This window comes from Neolamprologus brichardi, chromosome 13 (genome assembly GCF_056152115.1).
Source record: "Neolamprologus brichardi isolate AB-2024 chromosome 13, ASM5615211v1, whole genome shotgun sequence".
NCBI classification, from domain to species: Eukaryota; Metazoa; Chordata; class Actinopteri; order Cichliformes; family Cichlidae; genus Neolamprologus; species Neolamprologus brichardi.
In genome coordinates this window covers 8,392,499-8,413,681 of record NC_142116.1, presented here as the reverse complement: position 1 = coordinate 8,413,681, position 21,183 = coordinate 8,392,499, and the positions used below count along the sequence as shown (strand labels likewise).

The window sequence follows — 21,183 nt, the reverse complement described above, 5'->3', positions numbered from 1 at the left end:
TTCATCTTTAGGCATACAACTACACCACCACTCTGTCTCCACCTGCTGGCAGAGTTGGAGGCAAACAGCATTCTTTAATTTATGTGTTTTACTGCTGTTTACTTACTTGCAGTCGTTTAAGGAAATATGTATTCAACACTTCTACCTCAATATTTCACTGATTTCAACTTAATACTTAGGAAGTAAATTAATTCATCTGAGTCACAACCAAGACTGTGGGTCAGTTGCTAATTTCCACAAACTAGTTTAACTCGCTAAACTAGTTTATAGAAAACATTTTCATAGTAATTAATAAGCAATAAACAATAAGTAAAAAAAAAAAGCTGCAGCATGGTGGTGTGGTTGTTAATTTGGTTAACGAGTGACTCTAAATTGCCCACAGGTGGAAATATGAGTACGGATGGTGGTCTGTCACTCTGTGTTAGCCCCGTATCAGATTGGCGACCTGTCCAGCGTGTACCCCGCCTCTCACCCTGTGGTAGCTGGGATAGCCTCCAGTCCCTCTGTGACAAACAGAAGAGAATGGATGGACAGGTAGTAAGAAAACACTCAGTCTAACTGACAACAACCCTGAGACATGGCAGAATTGACCGATTTTTGAATAAGATAAGATAACCTTTATTAGTCCCACGCGTAGGAAATTTGTTGGGTTAAGGCTGCCGACCTTTGCCAGCGCCATCTTACCCTTCCGACCATACATACATTACAACATCACATGGGGGAAGACAGGTCAGAGAGATATAACAATGGAAAATGCACAACATGAGGAAAGACGAGGAGAAAAAATAACTCCCCCCAGACTGAGCTCCAACAGGGAGATCAGTTTGAGAACAGAAAAAAACACACCTCAGCACATGAATCAGCACATCTCACTACATAGAAGACATAAGCTTCGAAGGCGTTTGGGGGGAGAGTGTAGGTATGTGTCAGTGTACATGCATATGTGTGTGCATGAGTGTGTGTGTGTTCCGTGTTCAGCCGAGAGAAAGTGTCCCTTCACCCGGTTAGGCAAAAGTCAACAGTCTTCGGTAGACGTGGGTAACCTTGAAGGAGGAGGGACAAAGTCACAACACAGTCTTGTTATCTAAGGGAGAATTGTTATTCCCGTCAGCTTTTGCCTTGAGCATCCAGCTGGCGCCAGGGAGGCCGCATGAGATGAAGATGGTAGCTGTTTTGGTTAGTGCGAACAAACTGCATCCAGTTTTACAGTTGGTTTAATGACCGTCACTGGTCACCAGGTCCTTATCTGATGTTGCAGGTTATTTAAGAGCCGTGCAGCAAGAACAGAGAAAGCCTGGTGACCTTTAATTTTTTTTACACCAGAGGGGGCACTGTGGGCTCCAACGACAGCAAGAGTACGAAACCGTGACTAACATAGATGTGTCATAAACCAAGATTTCTAACAACACATTGCACAACACCTTATTTCTTTGCCTTTATCACACAGTTTCATGTTTACTCCAGAACCCGCTTGTAAAGGCCCACTTCATTAGTTACACCTTGCTAATGCTACGTTGGAAACCATTTACCTGAAATCTTCGTGGCATGGATTCATCAAAATGCTGGAAATATTCCTCTGAGATTTTGGTTTATATTAACATGATGAAATTACACACTTGCTGCAGATTTGTCATCTGTACATCCTTAATGCAGATCTCTTGTGCCACCACATCCCAGATGTGTTTTGGGTGTTGTATGTTATTCTGCTGGAGTCAGCTGTCAGGAGAGGGTACACTGTGATTACTTAAGAGATGGACATGGTCAGCAACGTTACTCAAGTAGGCTGTGGTGTTTAAATGATGCCCAATTGGTTCTAAGGGGGTCCAATTTTTTTCCAAAATTCCAAATTCTTACCCTGCAATCTAAATGTCCCAGTACAAACCAAGACTCATCAGGTCAGGTAACATTTTTCCAGTCTCCTATTGTCCAATTTTGGTGAGACTATGTGAATTGTAGCATCAGTTTTCAGTTCTTAGCTAACAGGAGAATCACCTGAAGTGGTGTTCTGCTTCTGACGAGTATCTGCTTCAAGGTACTGTTGCCTTCTTTTTGACTCAAAGCAGTCAGGCCGTTCTCTTCTGAACTCTGCCATCAACTGTGCATTTTCACCCAGAGAACTGCTGCTCTCTGGATACTTTCAGGATGCCTCTTTCAGACTATTCACTGTAAACCCAGAGATGGTTGTGTGGGAAAATGAGTTTCTGAAACCAGCCTGTCTAGCATCAACAACTCTGTGACTTTTAAAGTCACTTAAATCACATTTCTTCCCCTTTCTGATATTTCATTTGAACTTCAGCAGGTCATCTTGACCATGTCTACATGGCTAGATGCACAGCGTGGCTCCTATATGTTTGATCAGAATTTTTTGTTAATGAGCAATTAAATAGGTGTACATAATGAAGTGGCTGGTGAGTGTATATATCCATGCCATATTGAAGCTGCTATTAATTTCTTTTTAATAATTCTATATTTAATATCTATAAAGTGGTATTGTCAGTTTGTAATTACTGTTAATTGTGAATATCTCACAAACAACTACAGTTTACACACATGAAATACCAGAGACAGAAATGACTTGTAGATCCTAGTTAATGTGGGGTTAGTATCAGCAGAGGGCAGTGTTTTCCACATCATCCCAATCAACTGAGCATCTGTGTGTTGGACTTCAGGCGGGGTGGATTTGTGCCCTCCAGCACAGCAACCCTGCGTTCTTTGAAGCTCTGGTATCTCCAGAGGTTACACACTGAAACCACACCCCCTGGGGGATGAAGAGACTGAGTGGTTGGCGAGTGTCAGCTGGAGGTATTGATTGGCATACTTAAAGGCAACAATAGAGGAGAGCAGTGAGAAACAGTCGTGTTCTGGTTCACACAGTGGATCGGGTCAATTGAGGGAGCTGTGACGATGTGTTAGACTAATTCCATGTGTGTGTGTGGATATGTGTGGATTCTTTTTAATGAATATTGATTGACCTGCAGTTGAAGTTTGCATTGGATAAAGAGGCAACTGCACCTCTTTAGTTCTCCATTCATTTCTTAATCCACTCTGTAAAGGAAACCGACCTCTACCTAAACAAAAAAGTGACAAACTCTCCTTATATGCAGGACTATAATCTATATGTAACTTCCATTCACATGAAATCGATTCCCACAGTACTACACTTCACACAGAAATAGAATAAACAATAGTAAATAGCAAACTGGGATGCCTTGACTTGTTCTCCTAAAGCTTCTGGGATGTTTTTGTCTCGACCATTCTGAATGTACCATAAATTGTGTATAACACTTTTGAATACCCAGGCCTCAATTCTTTCAGCATCTGCAAACTACTGTAGCTTACAAACTCCCAAAACTAGACTGAAATGCTATTATTGCTGAAATTTTTGCTAACTAGCAAAGATCATGAAGCATCTGTGTGTTGTTTTTATAATTAGACTTACAACCAGACTTTCAAGAAGACACGGGAAAGTGATTTTAAGCCTGACATGGGATGAAAAGACTGTGACAGATATGTAGGAACATGTAAAACAATATCATCTACTCAACTTTTTATGGTCCTGTGACAAAACTCAGGACTTCTGGACTGCCTGGAATATTTGAAAAATCAAAAAGCAGTTTCAGAATAGGATGAACTGTTTCACAAAGGTTATGCATTTAGACATATTTCCATTGAAAACAGCATTATACTAGGCATAGCCTTTAGCAAAAAGGAGTCATTCGATAACCTTTTCACATTTCTTATAGATGGATAAAAATAGGGCTGTCTATAATAAACAACAAATAAACAACACAGTTAACATTACAAATGCCACAGGCACCTTATATGATGAGGTAGTAACAGTGACAAAAAACTGTAAAAGTAAGACTGACAGCGCATAAGAGAGAAATGTAAATTGCATTAACAAATAACAAGTACACTATAAATCCTAGAAAAGCAGCTGCATGAAGATCCCAAACACAAAAATATGTTTGGGATCTTATCCCTGGCAGGTGTGCATCACCTATCACAGTATGAAGAGTATAGAGAGTATAGAGAACAGTAGGAAGGGTTTCCTGAAGCGTTCTTTGTGAGGTTGAGTCAGTCTGAGGGAGAGGAAGTGGTGTGGAAGTGTGGAGTGGAGAGGGTGTGATGGGTTGTCCACGATGGAGAGCAGTTTGTTCATTGACCTCATGTACCTCACTGACTCAAAATGCCATCAAATTCTGAGTAATGATGCTTCCGGGCTTCTCTGGAAGCTGATGATGCCCACCCCCAGCAGACAACAGCAAAATAAATGACACTGGCAACCACAGACTGGCAGAAGATCTTGTGTTTCTATGCAGCACTTGGGTGGAGCCATTATATTCTTGGGTTTTATAACTGATAGCCTCTAGTGACCACAATAACGTTTTCACATCTGATGCAATTTGTCTTTTTTTTTCTTCTTCTTTGGCACGTACATTAACTTGCTTCTTCACTGTGATCTTGCCAAAGCTCTTTTTGGCTCTTTTCATAGACTAAATTTGACAAAATTTCACACAGATACATCAAAATGAAAAAATTCAGTGAATTTTTTATGTCCAAATTGTCAAAAGTCAAATGTTGAAACTGCACCGGAAGGCACTTTCAAACTGTGTGAAACTCTCATTGGAAATAACATGAACTGAAGCAGACAGCAGCTGTGGCTGTTCTTAGAAAGCAGGAATTAAAAAAATCGTGTTAAGTCTGCAGACACAAAAATGCTTAATGGTCCTAAATTTTAAAATTAAGTCTAAACTAACTATAATTTTTGGCACTTACCTAAGGAGAAGAGTACAGTAGGGATTTGGGGGCAAATGCTTCAACAAAGTGACTAGTTGAATTACAGGTGGCAGAAGTTATAAGTACATTGATCATGGGGATGCATGTCATGGTAACTTTGGAGTAAGTGTGTCTAAGCTTCTGAACAGTGTTAATTTTGACAGCAAATTCTGATTGGATCTGACAGATTAAATTGTCAGTACATTTCATCCTTGTTATTGTCCTTGTGCATTAAATTTTATTTCGTTATCATCTTGTTTTCGTCAGGGCGAAAATGACGGTCAGTGACGAAAACATAACAAAAATCATTGGTCACCAAAATGAACACTACTTCTGACCACACCTGTACTTCAAAACATTTCCATTTTTGACTCCATGTCACTAGTTTTCATTGTCATGTGTCTATTGCATACAGTAAAGTAGTCTAAGATCAGAGGTGGCACATTTTCTTCACATGCATGCTATTGTTTCTAATTTTAACATTTCAAAACAAATGACATTTTAATTGCCATTAATTAGAAAGATATCACTTTATATAAAGGAGCAGCTTCTGTTTACGTATAACTTTCCACACTGTGGCAGGCGGAGGAGTCTGGATTTAGTTTATGTTTTGGTTTCACTGGGCGGTGATTTGGAGACACAGCCTGTCTTAAAGTCTTATTTTGGAGACAAATGTGAAAGTCAGACACAGAGTGACCTGGAAACTTTGGCTTTCATTTGTTTCCAGTCAGAAAATGGAACGTAGATGACGCCTCCAGTGTTGTCTGGATGGCGTGTACTCATACCTTTGAGTGAGAACAGAAAGTGAATAGGCCTATAGCCAGATGTTGATGAAACATTATAGTGTGGTCTTTTGCTTCTTTCCTTTGACATGGGCTACCTTTAATGACCAATAATTGTCCACAGTTTTAACTGAAGAGTTACACTTGGTAAGTCCCAGTTCCTAAATAACTTACCTAGTTTGTAATTGTTATTTGTTTATGATTTTTTTCTTGCTAAACTGATAAAATCTGTTTATAGTAGTAGATACATTAATCAGCTGCCAAAATGTTAAACGTCTGGGACATGTCAAGTGTTAGATAAATGTGTTTAAATGAGTTTTTATGGGACTGAGTCACTAATGGACCTGTGATATAGACACAGACATAGCCTTGGTGGTCTCACTCAGGGCAGACACATTTTCTTTGTCTCACTGCCACAGATGCTCAATCCATTGGACCACACACACACACAACATCCAGGGATATGCACATTACTTCCCACAATCACATGCAAAATCTTAGGATGCAGACATTGGGACTCCACATTGACTCCCTTGCAGACAAATAGTCTGCAGTGTTTGTGAGGGAATTGTGCCTCCTCACACTTCTATGCCTGTTCATATGTCTTTGAATGCCAATCAGGAGCACAATGGGATCTAAGACCACCTGGAAACTAATAGTTGGGTTGAGTCATAGTCCTGTTCCCTCTGAGTCATAACCCTGGACTGGCCCTGTCTGAATAAGCAGGAGATGAGACCAAAAGCTGGGGGTGAGATTGTGGGAATTGTATAAGGAGGGCGCTCTCTGCACCGGGGCTGTGATCGACCGTGGCTGCTGGGGCTCTGGGGGTCCTCTCAGCCTGGCTGGGGGGCTTCTTTGCCTCCCTCCTGCTGTGTGCCCAGCCTGGAGGCTGCGGTCTGTGACCGGCTTCCGGTGCAGACAGCTCCCCATGATAGTGTTTCCTCACTTGGCTCATGCGTACCCAGTCCAATTTTACTTTTTAAGTGTGCGTGCGTGTGTGTGTGTGTGTGTGTGGGGGGCTGCTTTTAACCATGTAAAGCACTTTGTGCTACATTTTTTTTTTTGTATGAAAAGTGCTTTATAAATAAAGATTGATTGATTGATTGATTGATTGAAAATTAAAGGGAGACAGGGAATTAATTAATTTATTATTTTAAATTAAACATAAAGGCAATCACATGTTTTTGTGTAGATTGTCCCGGTGGTCATTTTTGAGGCTCTCGTGGGTCCGTGTTGCTAAATTCACATATTCTTAAATTGCTGAGATCATTGTCATACTGGAGGTTTGGTCCACTTACAACAGTGAATTTTTGCTGCGCTTTTAGCAGTCAGTCTGGCAGTAAGTATTTTGCTTGCACAAGGAACATCCGTCCATAAATCCATCCGTCCATTGCCAGAAAAAAAGTTAAAACTGGAGTTCTGTGATGTGCAAGCTTTTTTCCTTATATGATAAGATTTCTACTTGTGCACGTTTAACTTCATGTGACTAATGTGCGTAGGTGTAACAGTGATTTACTGTATTTCGTAGTGATGGTGAAAGCTAAAAGAATCGGTATGCCTTACCCAAGGAGTCCCATAAAATCAGAATTTTAAAGAAACAAAACAAGTGACTACCATACTGATACATAGTGTTTATTTGATTCTGTTCATACTTATGATAAATGAACGCAGCGTGACAGTAACAGAAAAAGTGAGATACAGTAAATGGCTGTGTGGGTGCTGGATTATTCCCACTTGTAAAATCTCTGAGTCCTTCTGCCTAACAGTGTTTCCATGCAAAACATTACCAGACAAATTGTTCCACTTACGTCAGCGCCGCCACTGCAGCGACCAATAATGGCAAATTCATGGTTTAGAGGACAGAGGAGGGAGTGTTTTTTATGACAAGATGGAAAAGTATTGGCAGAGAGATGACATGATGGAAATCCTAAGGTGAGATCAAATATATTTTTTTTCACATAGTTCAAGTAAGTGCAGCAACATTTCAACTTTTATTGGCTCTTAAAGGCCAAGTCAAATAAAAAGTGCCATTAAAGGGATCCCATTAGGTTTTTCTGTTAAGGAAATCCATTGTTACAGTAGTGGATGGTTGTATTACACATAGCCACATGAATATTAATGTATGTGCAAAGCTCAGGCTCTAAACACTCATTTTTTTCTATTCTTTACTCTCTGTGATGTCACAGAAAGTGGATATCTTTTATTTGGCCATCTCACACACACAGCTCTGGCTGTTGGCACAGAAGCACCACCAACTTGTGGTTCAAACCTCAAGTGCCAGAAGCATCAAGTCAGAAGAAATCTGACTTCACCAACTTCATCTTCAGCCTCATGAGCAGGTCTCACTGTTGGTTATTGCTCCACGTACCACTGAGCACTAAACGCATCCCCAATATTCAACAGATTTTTTTTCACATGCTACCTGCACTCTTAAAGTTAAGCTGTCGTGTGAATTTTTAAATACTTTGTACAAACATACTTCAGTTTGTAGTGTTAGTGGTTGTTTTAGCAACATTAAAAAAGCCGACTAGATGGGAAAAAACTGGAGTATAAGTGTGTGGCACCAGTTTAAAGGTTGTTTACTAACATTTAAGATATACTATTAAGGTTTTTTTAGATTAACAAATGTGTTAGGATAGCAACCTTTCATTTAAATAGGAGTTGGTGACACAGTTAATGTACTGCTGTCAAGAGAACACAGAGAATGACATCCTGCCTTTTTTTTTTTTTTAGATCAATTAATTGTTCTTATACGGTTAAGGCAATTAAATATTTATACATATAGGGTTAAAGCAACTAAACACTTGGTCAGTAAACTGCTAACAATCAAGATTTCATCCTGATTTAGATTTATGAGAAGGCAGAGTTTTGCAAATGTGATGCAACAGCCATCAAAATTACGGTGTTACACAGTCATGTTTGCACAAGATGTAATCTGCAAAACTGGTTTCATGCATTTCAAGCCCACCAAGCCACTGATAAAAATGAAGATAAAATGCCTTGAACTTTCAGAAATACTACAACAGCAATGCAGTCAAAAAGCCCATCTGAGCATATAAACAGCATAGGTCATAATTTGGTTGTAAATTTCACCATGGGCTATTTGAAAGGCACAACACTGGTGCATTTTAAAGGAAAGAAAATGGGAAAAGATGGATTTGTGTTCTATTTCACTGTCTCAGATTTGTTTAGGAAAGTCATGGGACATTTCAACTGATCAAGCCAGAGACTGGGAGCTTTTCAGGTACTGGAAAACAGGCCTATTCAGAGTTTGTTTGCTAATTACTTCAAATCAGCAAAGTATAATAATGTTAAAGGTGTCAGTACACAGCTACAACATATACTGTAGACAAAGATGACAGTACCATACTATTATGTCTTCAGGTGATAATTCATAAAGACTTGCTTTTTTTAAACTATAACATTCAAAGAGTAGCAGGAAATGTAAAAAAAAAACACATTGTCTTTATGGTATGGTAGAATGTTTAGTGCCATATCCCAGCTGTACAACTCATATTTGATTCCCACACGGACACTAAAGATAGACTGCCATGCTATTCATTCTGATAATATGTGTAATGGCTCCTTGACTCATCTATAGACTCAATCTCCCACAATCCTCCCACAATGAGCACTCTGCTGAGCCAGCATTTCTCAGCGTCTTACTTTCTCTCTTGATTTCTGTGCATGTACTCAGCAGAGCTACGTGGCAGTGAAGTAAACAGGCTTGTTTTTCTGTTTTGGAACACCTAAGCTAATTTCTTGGTAACTGTTTTATTAAAACTGTTGAAAACAACCTAATTTAAAAAAATATTTTTAATTAAATATTTTTAATTTAATTTTTAATTTTTATTTAATTATTTTTTAATCCTTATTCTGTGTGTTTGTGTGTTTGTGTGTTTGTGTGCTGTACTGTGACATCTTGAACTTTCTTGATAAGGCAGATAAAGTTTCAGTTTCTGTGGATTTTTGTTTTCTTTGCATGTTTATCTGTGGCAGCTGTTCATATTGACTGCTTGGTTATTTCTTTTTTTTTTAATCCACCATTTTCAGGGTGAATTTTACCCCAGAGACAGTTGGCACGTAGGGAAAGTCTTTCTCTGTAAGTTTAATGATGATCACATTATTTGGAGTTAATGGAGATTTTTACAGGGTAATGGCTTCCCAGCTTCTTCTGGGTTGTGAGATTATCTGGTATGGCAAGGTTTAAGAGTGTTTCCCAATTAGTTGATCTACTTTTATTCACACTAGAATGCCTTGGAATTTTGAAATGGCTTGAATTCTTGGTCAAGTTGATTTGTAAAGCACTTTTACCAAGGCTGACCAAAGTGCTTCACAGACAGCCAGTATAAAATGATATTAATATTAATGATAAGAATGATAACTATACGATATCAAGGCTTAGCTTAGCTTAGCTTAGCTTGAATTAAAGGCCAGAGAGCAGAACAGAGTCTTGAGCAAAGACTTAAAAATAGAAACAGTTCTATTATCAAATGGTAAGGTATTCCAACGACACGGGGCAACAACTTAAAAAGCTCGGCCACCTCTGTTTTTAAGTCTAGATCTTAGAATATTGAGGATCAGCTGATTACCATACCTCATGGCTCTTACAGTGTGTTCATTAATAAGCCAATCAAGAGAAACGATCAATAAACCTTAATATTAATCCCAAAATTAGCAAGGAGCTAATGAGTGCAGCTAAAACTAGCGTAATATGTTCATGTTTTCCCGTCCCAGTTAAACGTCAAAGAGCGTTTTCTACTAGCTGAAGCTAACAAAGTGATGACTGTGGTAAACCTACATAGAAAGGATTACAATAATCTAGTCATGTCATGATAAGAGCATGTATAACTCTGTCAAAGTCATTATAAGAAAGGTGATACTTTGATTTTCTGTTGGGCTCCACATGGTTTCTGTTTGGACAGCTTACATTATGTATTTTGCTGACTTCTCAAATGAAACAATAGCCAGTCAGGTAGCAACTGGTGGGCTTATTTTACTTTAAGTGACAAAAACGATGACTGATTTCCACTTATGCTGACACACACTGCCCATTTAACCTCACATGACTCATTTCTGCAGCTGCCTTTGTAAATGTGATTTACAGTGGCATGGCAGAAAGTCAAGCGGTTGGCAACTTGGGGGAATCTGTAGGGTGCTTACTTGGGTTACGGCTTTCCCAGTTCATATATTTGAAATGTTATTTGATGACCAATCCTTAAAGCGCTATAAACATGGTTTTAACACTTTATTGTTCTTCTAGTAAGCCTGACTTCAAAAACCAGTTCATGCCCCCACATTTATAGGTATGGACACAAAATAAACAGATCTAAACACAGAGCAGCACGAGCATAAGCATATTCTTTTTTCTTTGTCTATTTTCCACATAAAAATGATATTATTTCAGTTTACGTTCACTCTTTTATTTTCCCTGGTCATTCACACCAACTTGCAGTGGCTTTATTCCCCACTAATTGGACGTGATATACACTTTTACACACACTGTCTTAATTTAAAATTATTAGCATTGTACATACATCAGCACTGTTGTATTAAGCACTAACATGATGAAGTTGACATGTAGCCTAACTTTTAGCAAAATGCTACATGGCTATATGGTCTTAGGCCTTACGACTGTAGCACGTTTTGCTCATCAATTGAAATGGGGACGATATGGTTCTGTTGCTTCATTTGTAATAAACAAAAAACGATTCAAGTTTCACAGAGCAGCTAAGTTTCCTATCTCCCTTTTAATAAACTGCCGTAACTGAAGCATGTGCTAATGCATGCCGAATGGTCTTCTACCAGAGATTACCATATAGAGCCTGCATTGTAGCGGTAATGCTGCAAAACTGTCATATCCTGTTCATCAGCAATATACAGTAATTAACCAGCCTGAACTACAGTAGCATCCGGTGTAATCTTCTGCTACTGCCAGTATGACTATGCACAATTTGCATGAGACATCATGCCCAAGTCTATACTTGTCTCTGTCTATTGGTATATAATAGGGGTGTGTGTGTGTATGTATGTGTGTGTATGTAAGTGTGTTGGGAAAAGTGTGGGAACTGCAGAGGAGGAAACGTGTATTTACGAAGTTGGCTCAGAGTTCCCATGAATTCCTCTGGATAGGAGATGGAGCTGGACGTGGGGGGTTGTATTACGATAACCCCAGAGGCAGACTGATTCATAATGTCAGCGCAAACTGTAATGGAGTATGTCAGGCGAAAAGTTACTGTAGATGTGTAGATGGATATAAAAAGCAAAGAATTAGCAATAGGGTGATACACTTTCAGAATGATCCAGTAATTTTTTTTCACTTTATATTTTGTATTAATGCTCTGTTAATATGTATTAATGCCAGGCAAGGTGACACGTTTCTAAATGTCACCAAAAGTGCTGGTCAAGATAAAAATGCAAATGCTTAACCCTCTCAAGGCAGGCGTTGCAGATTTGCAACAGTTAAAAACTAACAACCTGATTACCCCACATACATATTTTATGATTTTTTTTTTACTCAGAAGTACCACTGCAGGACTTGGTTGTGCATTAGCAAAATAAACTTTAATTTGAGCCTGAGAGGGTTAAGGGCTCTGATAAATAAAACACATTCACGTGAAATAAAGCCATTTCAATAAAAGCAATGATGGAGGATTTAAAAGAAATCACACCAAGTGGCTTAAAGCTTGTGCCCAGCCTTGTTTGTTTCCCCTGAGGTTATTGCTATTGTGATTCATCGGTCATTACAGTTCATCAGACTTATTGTCCTAAAGTTGCACTTTCACCATCAGTCTTATTCCCAGTTTTGACCTCAGAGATCTATTGAGTTTCACTTGTGCAATTATATATAGCTTGTACATTGATGCTGCACTAGCAGACAGTTCCTAAATCACAAGTGGTAACTGGGCATTTAAGGATTAAACATTTTTGAGAAATGCTCTAATCTTGTCACCTTGTCAAACCTGAAGAAAAAGCCTATAAATAACTTTGAAGTTAACAAGTTTTACTTGTTTATAAGACATAAAAATATGGTTGTTGGTGGCTACATACACTCACCGGCCACTTAATTAGTTACACATTGCTACTACTGAATTTGATCACTTTTTGCCTTCAGGATTACCTTAATTCTTCCTGGCATAGATTCAAAAAGGTGCTGGAAACATTGATCGGAGATTTTAGTCCATATTGACATCATACCCTCACACAGTTTCTGCAGATTGTTCAGCTTCACATGCATGATGCAGATCTCCTTTTCTGCCACAGTCCAAATATGCTCTATCAGAATGAGATCTGGAGACTGTGGAGGCCATTTGAGTCTAGTGAACTCATGATCAAACTCAGGAAACCAGTTTGAGATGATTGGTATACCCTTTATGATCACAGCATAACCACAGATGGGTATGCTGTGATCACAAAGGAACAGAGATTTTCAGCAGTAATACTCATGTTGGCTGTGGCATTTAATGATGTTCAGTTTGTACTAAAAAGGCCAAAGTGTGCCAGTAAAATATCCCTACACCATTACCCCATCACCATCAGCCCAAACCACTGATACAGGCACAATGGAGCCATGCTTTCATGCAAATTGTACCCCCAGTATTCTGTTTTTAGCTGACAGTTGTGGCACCAGGTGGTGTCTTCTGTTGCTGTATACTGCATACTTTTGTAATGAGTGGTTATTTGAGTTACTGTTGCCTTCCTGTCAGTTCAAAGCAGTCTGGCCATTCTCCTCTGACCTCTGACATCAACAAGACATATTTGCTCAGAGAACTGTGGGAACTGGATATTTTTTCCTTTTCAGACACTTTCTCTAAATCCTAGAGATGGTTGTTCAGGAAAATCTCGGTAGACCTGCAGTTTTCTAGAAACACAAACGTTTAAAAAAAGTGTAAGGTTGAAAATTGGAATTTTCAAGTATTTCAGTTAGTGTCCTATAAAGGGTTAACGGTGTTCTAAACCAAAAGTAAAAATTATAGCATGTTAGGCAACCTGTTGTGCATAAGATAATTATCTAATGTAATCAGGAAATTGTTCCTTTGTAGAACAATTTTGTAGAACCTTGTTTACTAGAAACCCAATTAGTTACTTTTTTACAATTCTCCTTGAGAACACATTAAATAAGAGCAAGATTCTTTGTGGTTAATAAGTGAGGTTTAGAGTTGTCAGTGGGCTTTTGTCCTGCTACAGTACTTTCAGTCTTTAGGCAAAGCTACACTAAACATGTGCTCAGTCTAGTGCTACCTTTAAAGCTAGCCTGTGTAGTAAAGCCTGCTGGTCAGAACAAGTAATGGTGTACAATCTACTGAAGTTGGGAAGATTGTATTTTATTGCCAGCAAATCTATCAGTTCATTTAAAAAATGTCATTCTTTTATGAAAAAGTTATAGACCTAGTTTTGAACTGGTGGATATCAGACCAATAAGCTTCAAACATGCAACTGTTGAGCTATTTCTTTAACCAAGGCACTTGGCCTGGTTTCTCCAGCCCTTTAGCTTGTGGGTGTGAAGGAAAGTAACTCCCCCAACACATGAAAGCTAAGAGACCATGCCCCTGGGAATTCTGGGAAAAGGGAAAACTGTCTGGTTGTTGTGCCATTTTCTCATGACACACACCGTGGGGTCGGCTCATGACATGCCTTCTCAGGCTTTTTCCTAAATACACATACACATGTTTGCACTTTAAGGCTTGTGAGGACTCTCAGTGAGAAAAGGAATTACAAAGCACATTGGAGAAACTTCAGTTATAACAACTAAATTCCTAACCCCCACCTGAACCCTTGGACAGCACACTGAAGGTCTGTCTCAGTGTGCTGTCTCAGAGTTAGGACAAGCGTAAACAGCCTCAGTTTCAGTGGTTTTTTGTTTTTGATTTAAATTAGTTCTCACAAAGATGGACAGACATACTCTTTTCCTGCTTTAAAGGAAAGGAGTTTGAAGTGGAAAGTAGATAGATGGCAGGTTAAGTGTGTGTGTGTGTGTGTGTGTGTGTGTGTGTGTGTGTGTGTGTGTGTGTGTGTGTGTGTGTGTGTGTGTGTGTGTGTGTGTGTGTGTGTGTGTGTGTGTGTGTGTGTGTGTGTGTGTGTGCACCCAGAAGTTGGCCAGTCATTAGTAGAGCTCTGTGCGTTGGAGGAAGTGGTGGTTACTGATGACTCAGCCGAGCCATGCATTTCATTCTTTCTCTCTCCAGTCTCTCTGTGCTTTCTCTCCTCCCTCTGTCATTTGCTTTGCTCTTTACATTCTATTCATTCTTCTTTTCTATTCTGGATCTTTGTTTTCTATTTTACTCTCACCCTTTCTGTCTCTGTCCACCACCTTTTCTCTCTTCCCCCTGATTCATCTTGACCTTTGGAGACATCTCTGAGTGTGTATTTATGTGTGTATGTGTGTGTGTGTATGAGAGAGTGTGCATGTGCTGTGTGTCTGCCTGACTAGGATATTCAGCAATGTGAGTGGGAAGATAACTGGCTTCCTTCAGAGTGATTAAAACATTCCTTCTTCTTTTTCCTCTCTCTTTCTTTCTCTACCCTTTTAGTTCTCATTGACTTTCTGATGAAGATGAGAATGAGGAGAGACAAACTGGTAAGTAAACCTCAAGCTGGACATTAGCTTTGTTTTTTAGCACTGACTGATGTTTATCAGACTTAGAAGAAAAACAGTTCTAGGAAACTCTCTTCTTTCATATTTTAATCTGTGTGCCGCTCGGTAGTAATTTCTGCAGATGTTGTAGAAAAGCTTTGCTTCTTTAAGACATTTGGTAAAATAGATCAAAGGAAAGGAAAGATCACACATTGTGTATTTATAAAAGTAGAGAAAATACAATCTTAAAGAGCAGGAAGGAATCAGGTACTAGCCTGAAGATGTTACAAATGTTTCGAAACCTTATGAATTTGATTGCGAGGCCATCTGAGTTTGTTTTATCCCTCTTAAGTAAAGAAAAAGACGTTAATAAGCTGCTTTTTTAAAAATAGAGCACACGGAGTGACTTTCCTACAGCACAAAATAGCACAGCATGCAAAACACAGGTTCGCCTTTTGCTGAGATGGGTTAAAAATAGGAAACGTAATGAAAAATCTGACCGTGGAGAATGAAAGAGATGGTAAATAGCACTGTGAAGAAAAATGTTTTGAGTTAGTTGGCAGTCGGACAGGTTGTGGCAGATATTGGCTATATTCGGCACTTGGCATGTACAGTAACTCTAAACTTAGTCATTTAATCATAGTGTGACGCACTGACCGCACCTCTAAAGGGCTAAAGTGAAAGTGGCGGTATTATATCTCCTGGTGATATTGAAGCAGCTGTCTGCAAATGGAACAAGGGGATCAAAGAGTTCCAGATCAGGAGCACGTTAATCACTTTGATCAGTCTGTGTACAAGAATGAGTATTTTAGTGACGTTAGTGGGAGTTTCACAGCCCGCACTGACGCAAAGATCTGTAAGCTGTGTAAAGTCATGCTTATGAGGAGGAAAATCAAAAACACAAACAATATGCTGCGCTCCAGATTCACATTTTGAATGAACAGAAAGGCCTTTTTGAGTAGGCTAGCTAGAAGTGAGGGCTTTATTGCTTCACAGGTTGCAGCGTTATTATAACGTGCCAGACATACATAGATGCATGCATAGATTGCAAAAGTAAATAAATAAATAAAAGTAATTAGACTATCACTTGGTAAATAAAAGCTGGAAGATTAATAATGGATTGGATTTATATAGCGCTTTTCAAGGCACTTTACAATACCACTGTTCATTCACTCTCACATTCACACACTGGTGGAGGCAAGCTACAGTTGTAGCTACAGCTGCCCTGGGGCAGACTGACAGAAGCGAGGCTGCCATATTGCGCCATCGGCCCCTCTGGCCAACACCAGTAGGCGGTAGGGTAAAGTGTCTTGCCCAAGGACACAACGACCAGGACAGAGAGCCCAGGGATCGAACCAGTGACCTTCCGGTTACAGATGCACTTCCCAACCCCCTGAGCCACATTCGCCCCGGATTACTCGACGGTTATTTTTATCAAGCGCTAACTGAGCATTGCTTTGCCGTTTGATCTGCAGTGACAGACAACAAACAACAACAACAAACATATACACACAAAATGTTGCCTTGTATCTGTTTATCTGACCAAAATCACAAAATCGAGCTATATCAGCTGTAGTTCATGTTAATGCTGCATTCAGTGGCAAATGGAAACTTGCATATTTAAATTTCTGAGTGAGAAAAATGGACGAATATAAAACGAAACTGGGGAGGCTACTGGAGAACTAGCTACTGGGATTCTAGCTGGTACTCTGTGTGGTACATTGCTTCCAAAAAAGTGAGAGATTTGTTCATGATCTAATTCAACTTTGCACCACACAGCCTTTACCCCAGTTTGCCATTTTCGTGACAGGTGACGTTTAAATTATTTATCGACCAGGTATAGCAAATGGAGCTCAGCTCTTTGGTGTAGATTAAGTCAGCTATAAAAATGTAGAGATTCATATTTGACTTTGTCTATTAAATCTATTAGCAGCAGCGATATTTTTAGCCACTTCTTTGTTTGAGTCACCAACTTAATGGTTGTAGCCCACTAAGACACCTAAAATCATGTTTTCACACGGAGTAGCATTTTTTGCAATGAAAGTTGAATAAATAAGGAAGGTTTTAGACAAAATGGCTCAAACTGTATCAGTAAAAAGGGTAATTTTATCCAGAATAAATGTGAGTTGCATTTATCATTGTAGCTGCGGACACAGTCTTGCATGCCGTGAAAAACGTGATAGCTGGACAGTGAGCATTTCTAGCTTTGTGCTTGCTAAAAATCTTTCAGCTTTGGAAAGTGAAGCCAGTGTGCAAGTGCCTTAAACTTTCATGGTTTCCAAGGATCAGCAAGGGGCGACTCTTCCTTTTGCAAGTAGAGGCCCAGTTTAATAGATTTTAACGAGAAGATAACCCTCAGCTCCCTCGATCTATGATGCCAGTAAACACTAGCCTTATGAGTTTAGGGTTTCAATTGTTAATTCCAAGGTGTAATTGAGACAACATGATGTTCATTTTGTAAATGATAGCTTTCATTTGTCCAAAGCACGTTAAAGTACAGTATGCTTTAAGGTGGGCTTCGCTTGTAATCGATGGATCGCTTCAGTATGAGTTTCCCTCAGTTTCTTAGTAAGATTCACTGCTTTTGTCACATACAAACAACAAAATAGCAACAACAAAAATGCTCAGCTTAAAGTTTCTTACTGCATTTTTCATTAACCAATGATTGATGCCATAGTGTCAAAGTCAATATTTTACAAAACGTTCTACAAAAGCCTTTTTTTAACTTATTAACTACATAGATGTATATTTTTGTACAAAGTTGTCACTTGGACAAATGCAGACAGTTGCTCTATGTTTCTGTCCAGTAATATGCTGAGTTCTCTTTATAGACAGAAACACTGGAGACATGCTGAGTCTTGTTCGCGTATACAGCCTGTGGATGTCATGACATGGCTCAAAACCTCTGAGATATGCAGCTGGAGAATTTATTGTTCACTTCCTTGTGGCTCATTGGATATGGAAAGTATAATTTGGGCTCAAGAAGTTACAAACCTGTCATTTTTGTGCTATGCACAAAAACATTCAGGCTGAAAACAGGAGTCGAACGACTAATTAAAACATGATAAAGTGAAACAGCTGTGCAAGCTAAACAAACTGCCCGGAGGTAGTTAGATCACATGGGGTTATTTAATCAGACAAATATTATGGGAGTGTGTTAATGTGGACTTCTGGGAAGCCTTACATCTGCCTCATGTTTAGGCTTAAATTATCATTTAAAATGAAAGATTTCTCTTTTTTACATGTAAATCCCTTTTAAACTGTTAACATGCCAAAAATGCATCAGCAGTGCCATTTCTCTACTCACACTGGAATGATGTATTTGACCTTGAGCTTCATTAAGTTCTAACTGTTAGGCCATGCTTGGTCTGCACAATACTAATCATGCTTTATGAAGCACTTTGGGCTGCATGGCTGTATGAAATTAAGGTCAAAATATGTACATAGAAACACAACGCTCTTTCAAACACTCCTTTCGGTCCACGCACTTTTCGTAATGTTTGATAAGTGGTATCAGTTTCCATGTGTTGTCAGATGGCACACTCACTCACACACGACACATACACACAATTCACTCACACCCACCTATGCCAGCCCTGTTCCGCCAAGGCTCCCCCCGTTTACGGTAAATGTATGTTTTTGTCACCTGTGGGCCAGAATGAAGTGATGCAGTTAGTTTTGGTATCGTGTCCGTGGCCATGCATCTCCACCGCCAACAGAGACCGAGAGCAGTGCAGCGTGGGTAGGCGTGGGAGTGCTGTGACAGAGATGACTCAGCTCTCTGTTGCCGGGTAGAGAAACGCCAAACACACCCCCACTCCCATACATTTAAAATTGACTGTTTTTAAGGTAGTTGTCATTCATGCCTCATCCTTTGGTAAACACCCATCTAAACCGTTCATCAGTCATGTGAAGGAGTCCTCTGAAATACATTGTTCACTTCACATTAATTAATTAGCTGCCTTGCATATTTCTATTGGTGGAAACAGCCTCTTGCGCAGCTAGCTCTTAATATTTAAGATCCACCAACAATCTAATCCTAACTTTAAAAATGTTTGTTGAAATGAAAAAATACAAATAGTAACAGATGGTGAGAGCGGACTGCGCGGAGAGCGGTAAGCTTTTTATATAAAGTTAATTATATGACAGGTTATTTGGAGAATATAGTTGGGATAAGGTTGAGATCACTTTTTTTCTCCATACCTCTGTTTTTTTTTCTGAACGTGCACCCTAACTCTGAAGTGTGGTATAATAAATGCAGTCCTTAATCCGTTCAGAGCATAATTCGGCCTGTGAGTTGGTTAGACAGCTCATAACATGCATTTGAAAAAAGTTTGGTGAATCTTATAGAGGGATTACATTTTTTACGGCACGCTGTGAAGTCTTTTTGTCTAAGTCTAACTTAGTAGACAAGGATGTGTGCTGATACAATTTACTTTATCAGAAAATTCCCACTCTGAACATTAGCCGTGAAGCTCTTAGTATATCTTCTTCTTTTTTTAATTTTGTTGATTTAATTACTGCAGTTTAAGTGACACTCGTAGTGATTATTAAAATGGTAAAGATACAGTTAGAGATAAGCTCAAATTTAGCTTCACCCACTAAAAATATGAGTTTTAAGAGTTTTCAGTTGGGCTTAAAATGTTACACATCAAAGCACCTTGAGATGCATACATAGGGACTTCATAAGGACAGCTGCAGATATTTTTTTTCAACTTACTTGGCAGGGTTACAATTATTTATTTAAAGGTTTGCCTTTGACAGATAAGAGCAGCTATAGAAGAAGTGAGAACCTGCTATGTGTCATCCAGAAAATTAAAGTAGAAACCGAAGAACAGAAAATGACTCTGCATCACGTCTCCCTCGACAGTGATCCGCTGTGTTCTCAGTCTGAGAATACGCCGTATTTAAATGTTTGATAGTATTTCACTCACATGCCCATGAATACATATATTAAAACTGATTTATCAATATACTGCAAGTTAGATAAAGGACTGTTAAGACTGTCCTGACGTAACTGATTAATCAATTGGGTTCCCAACTTGTCTGTGCCCAGTAATATTTCCCAATAAAAAAATAAAAATTTTCAGTTTACTTCTCTTTCCTTAAAAATTAAGAGAATTTGTTTGAAAGTAGAATATGACAGAACGAGTGACCTTTTTAAAATTGGCTCCAACGATCAGGAATAACTAGTACGTGAGCTGCACAATAAATCCTAATTCTACTATTTACAGTATGCTTAGGGTTTATTTACTATTCAAAATGTTTTATCTAGTTTAAATATTTCAGCCATGCTGTTTTTACTCTGATAGGCATGAAAAGGCCCAAAGCTGCAGAAGACTGTATATGAAATCAGAGTAGTTTTGACTCAGGTTCACTAGAAACTAGTGAGTCGAATATATTTTTTATCCCGTACGTGCTTTACAGTAAATCCAGAAAATGAGAACAGACCAAAACAAGTGACTATATAAAGATGATGAAAAAACAACATAAGCAAGAACTAGCAAAATGCTTTTGTATGCATGTGTGCAAGTGTGTGCACGTAAGTTTAGTATTGGTTTGAATCAAACAGGTTTTGTTTTGTCTTAACATGAAACCATGACATTGTCCTTAAAAACCTTTCATTGTAGAAATTCATGAGTCAGTATTGTACACTTTTTCAGTCATGGGGTCAAGGTGCCACATGACTTGTGGACTTAGTAGAAATAAGTATTGTGTTACAGTTAAAATAGTGTGACAATAGATTGATGATGATTTCTGTAGAACTGAGCCTCCCACATGTTTGTTTTTATTTCACATGAAAATCTAACTGCTGAGCTCCAGAAAGTCTCCTCCTAAAAAAAAAAGTCAAGTGACTTTTGGTGTGTGTGTGTGTGTGTGTGTGTGTGTGTGTGTGTGTGTGTGTGTGTGTGCGCGCGGGGTATCGCATGGGCGTGTGCGCTTGTAGGCCAGGTTCTGAGTGAGATTTCTGTGTCCCTAAATGACGATAAACCCTTCACAACAGTCAGGATAAGGGTGTGTGAGTCAGATGTCAGGCTTGAGATCAAT

General features: G+C 39.0%; 1 long non-coding RNA gene across 3 annotated transcripts in view; it reads left to right on the top strand.

The window, feature by feature from the left end:
* LOC102792925 (uncharacterized) overlaps positions 1 to 21,183 on the top strand; it is a 118,775-nt gene that overhangs the window by 9,396 nt on the left and 88,196 nt on the right. For all 3 annotated transcript variants that reach the window (XR_004843416.2, XR_436673.3, XR_004843415.2), the window contains exon 2: positions 15,092 to 15,138. This is a non-coding gene — a long non-coding RNA (uncharacterized LOC102792925). The remainder of the gene's footprint in view (positions 1 to 15,091; positions 15,139 to 21,183) is intronic.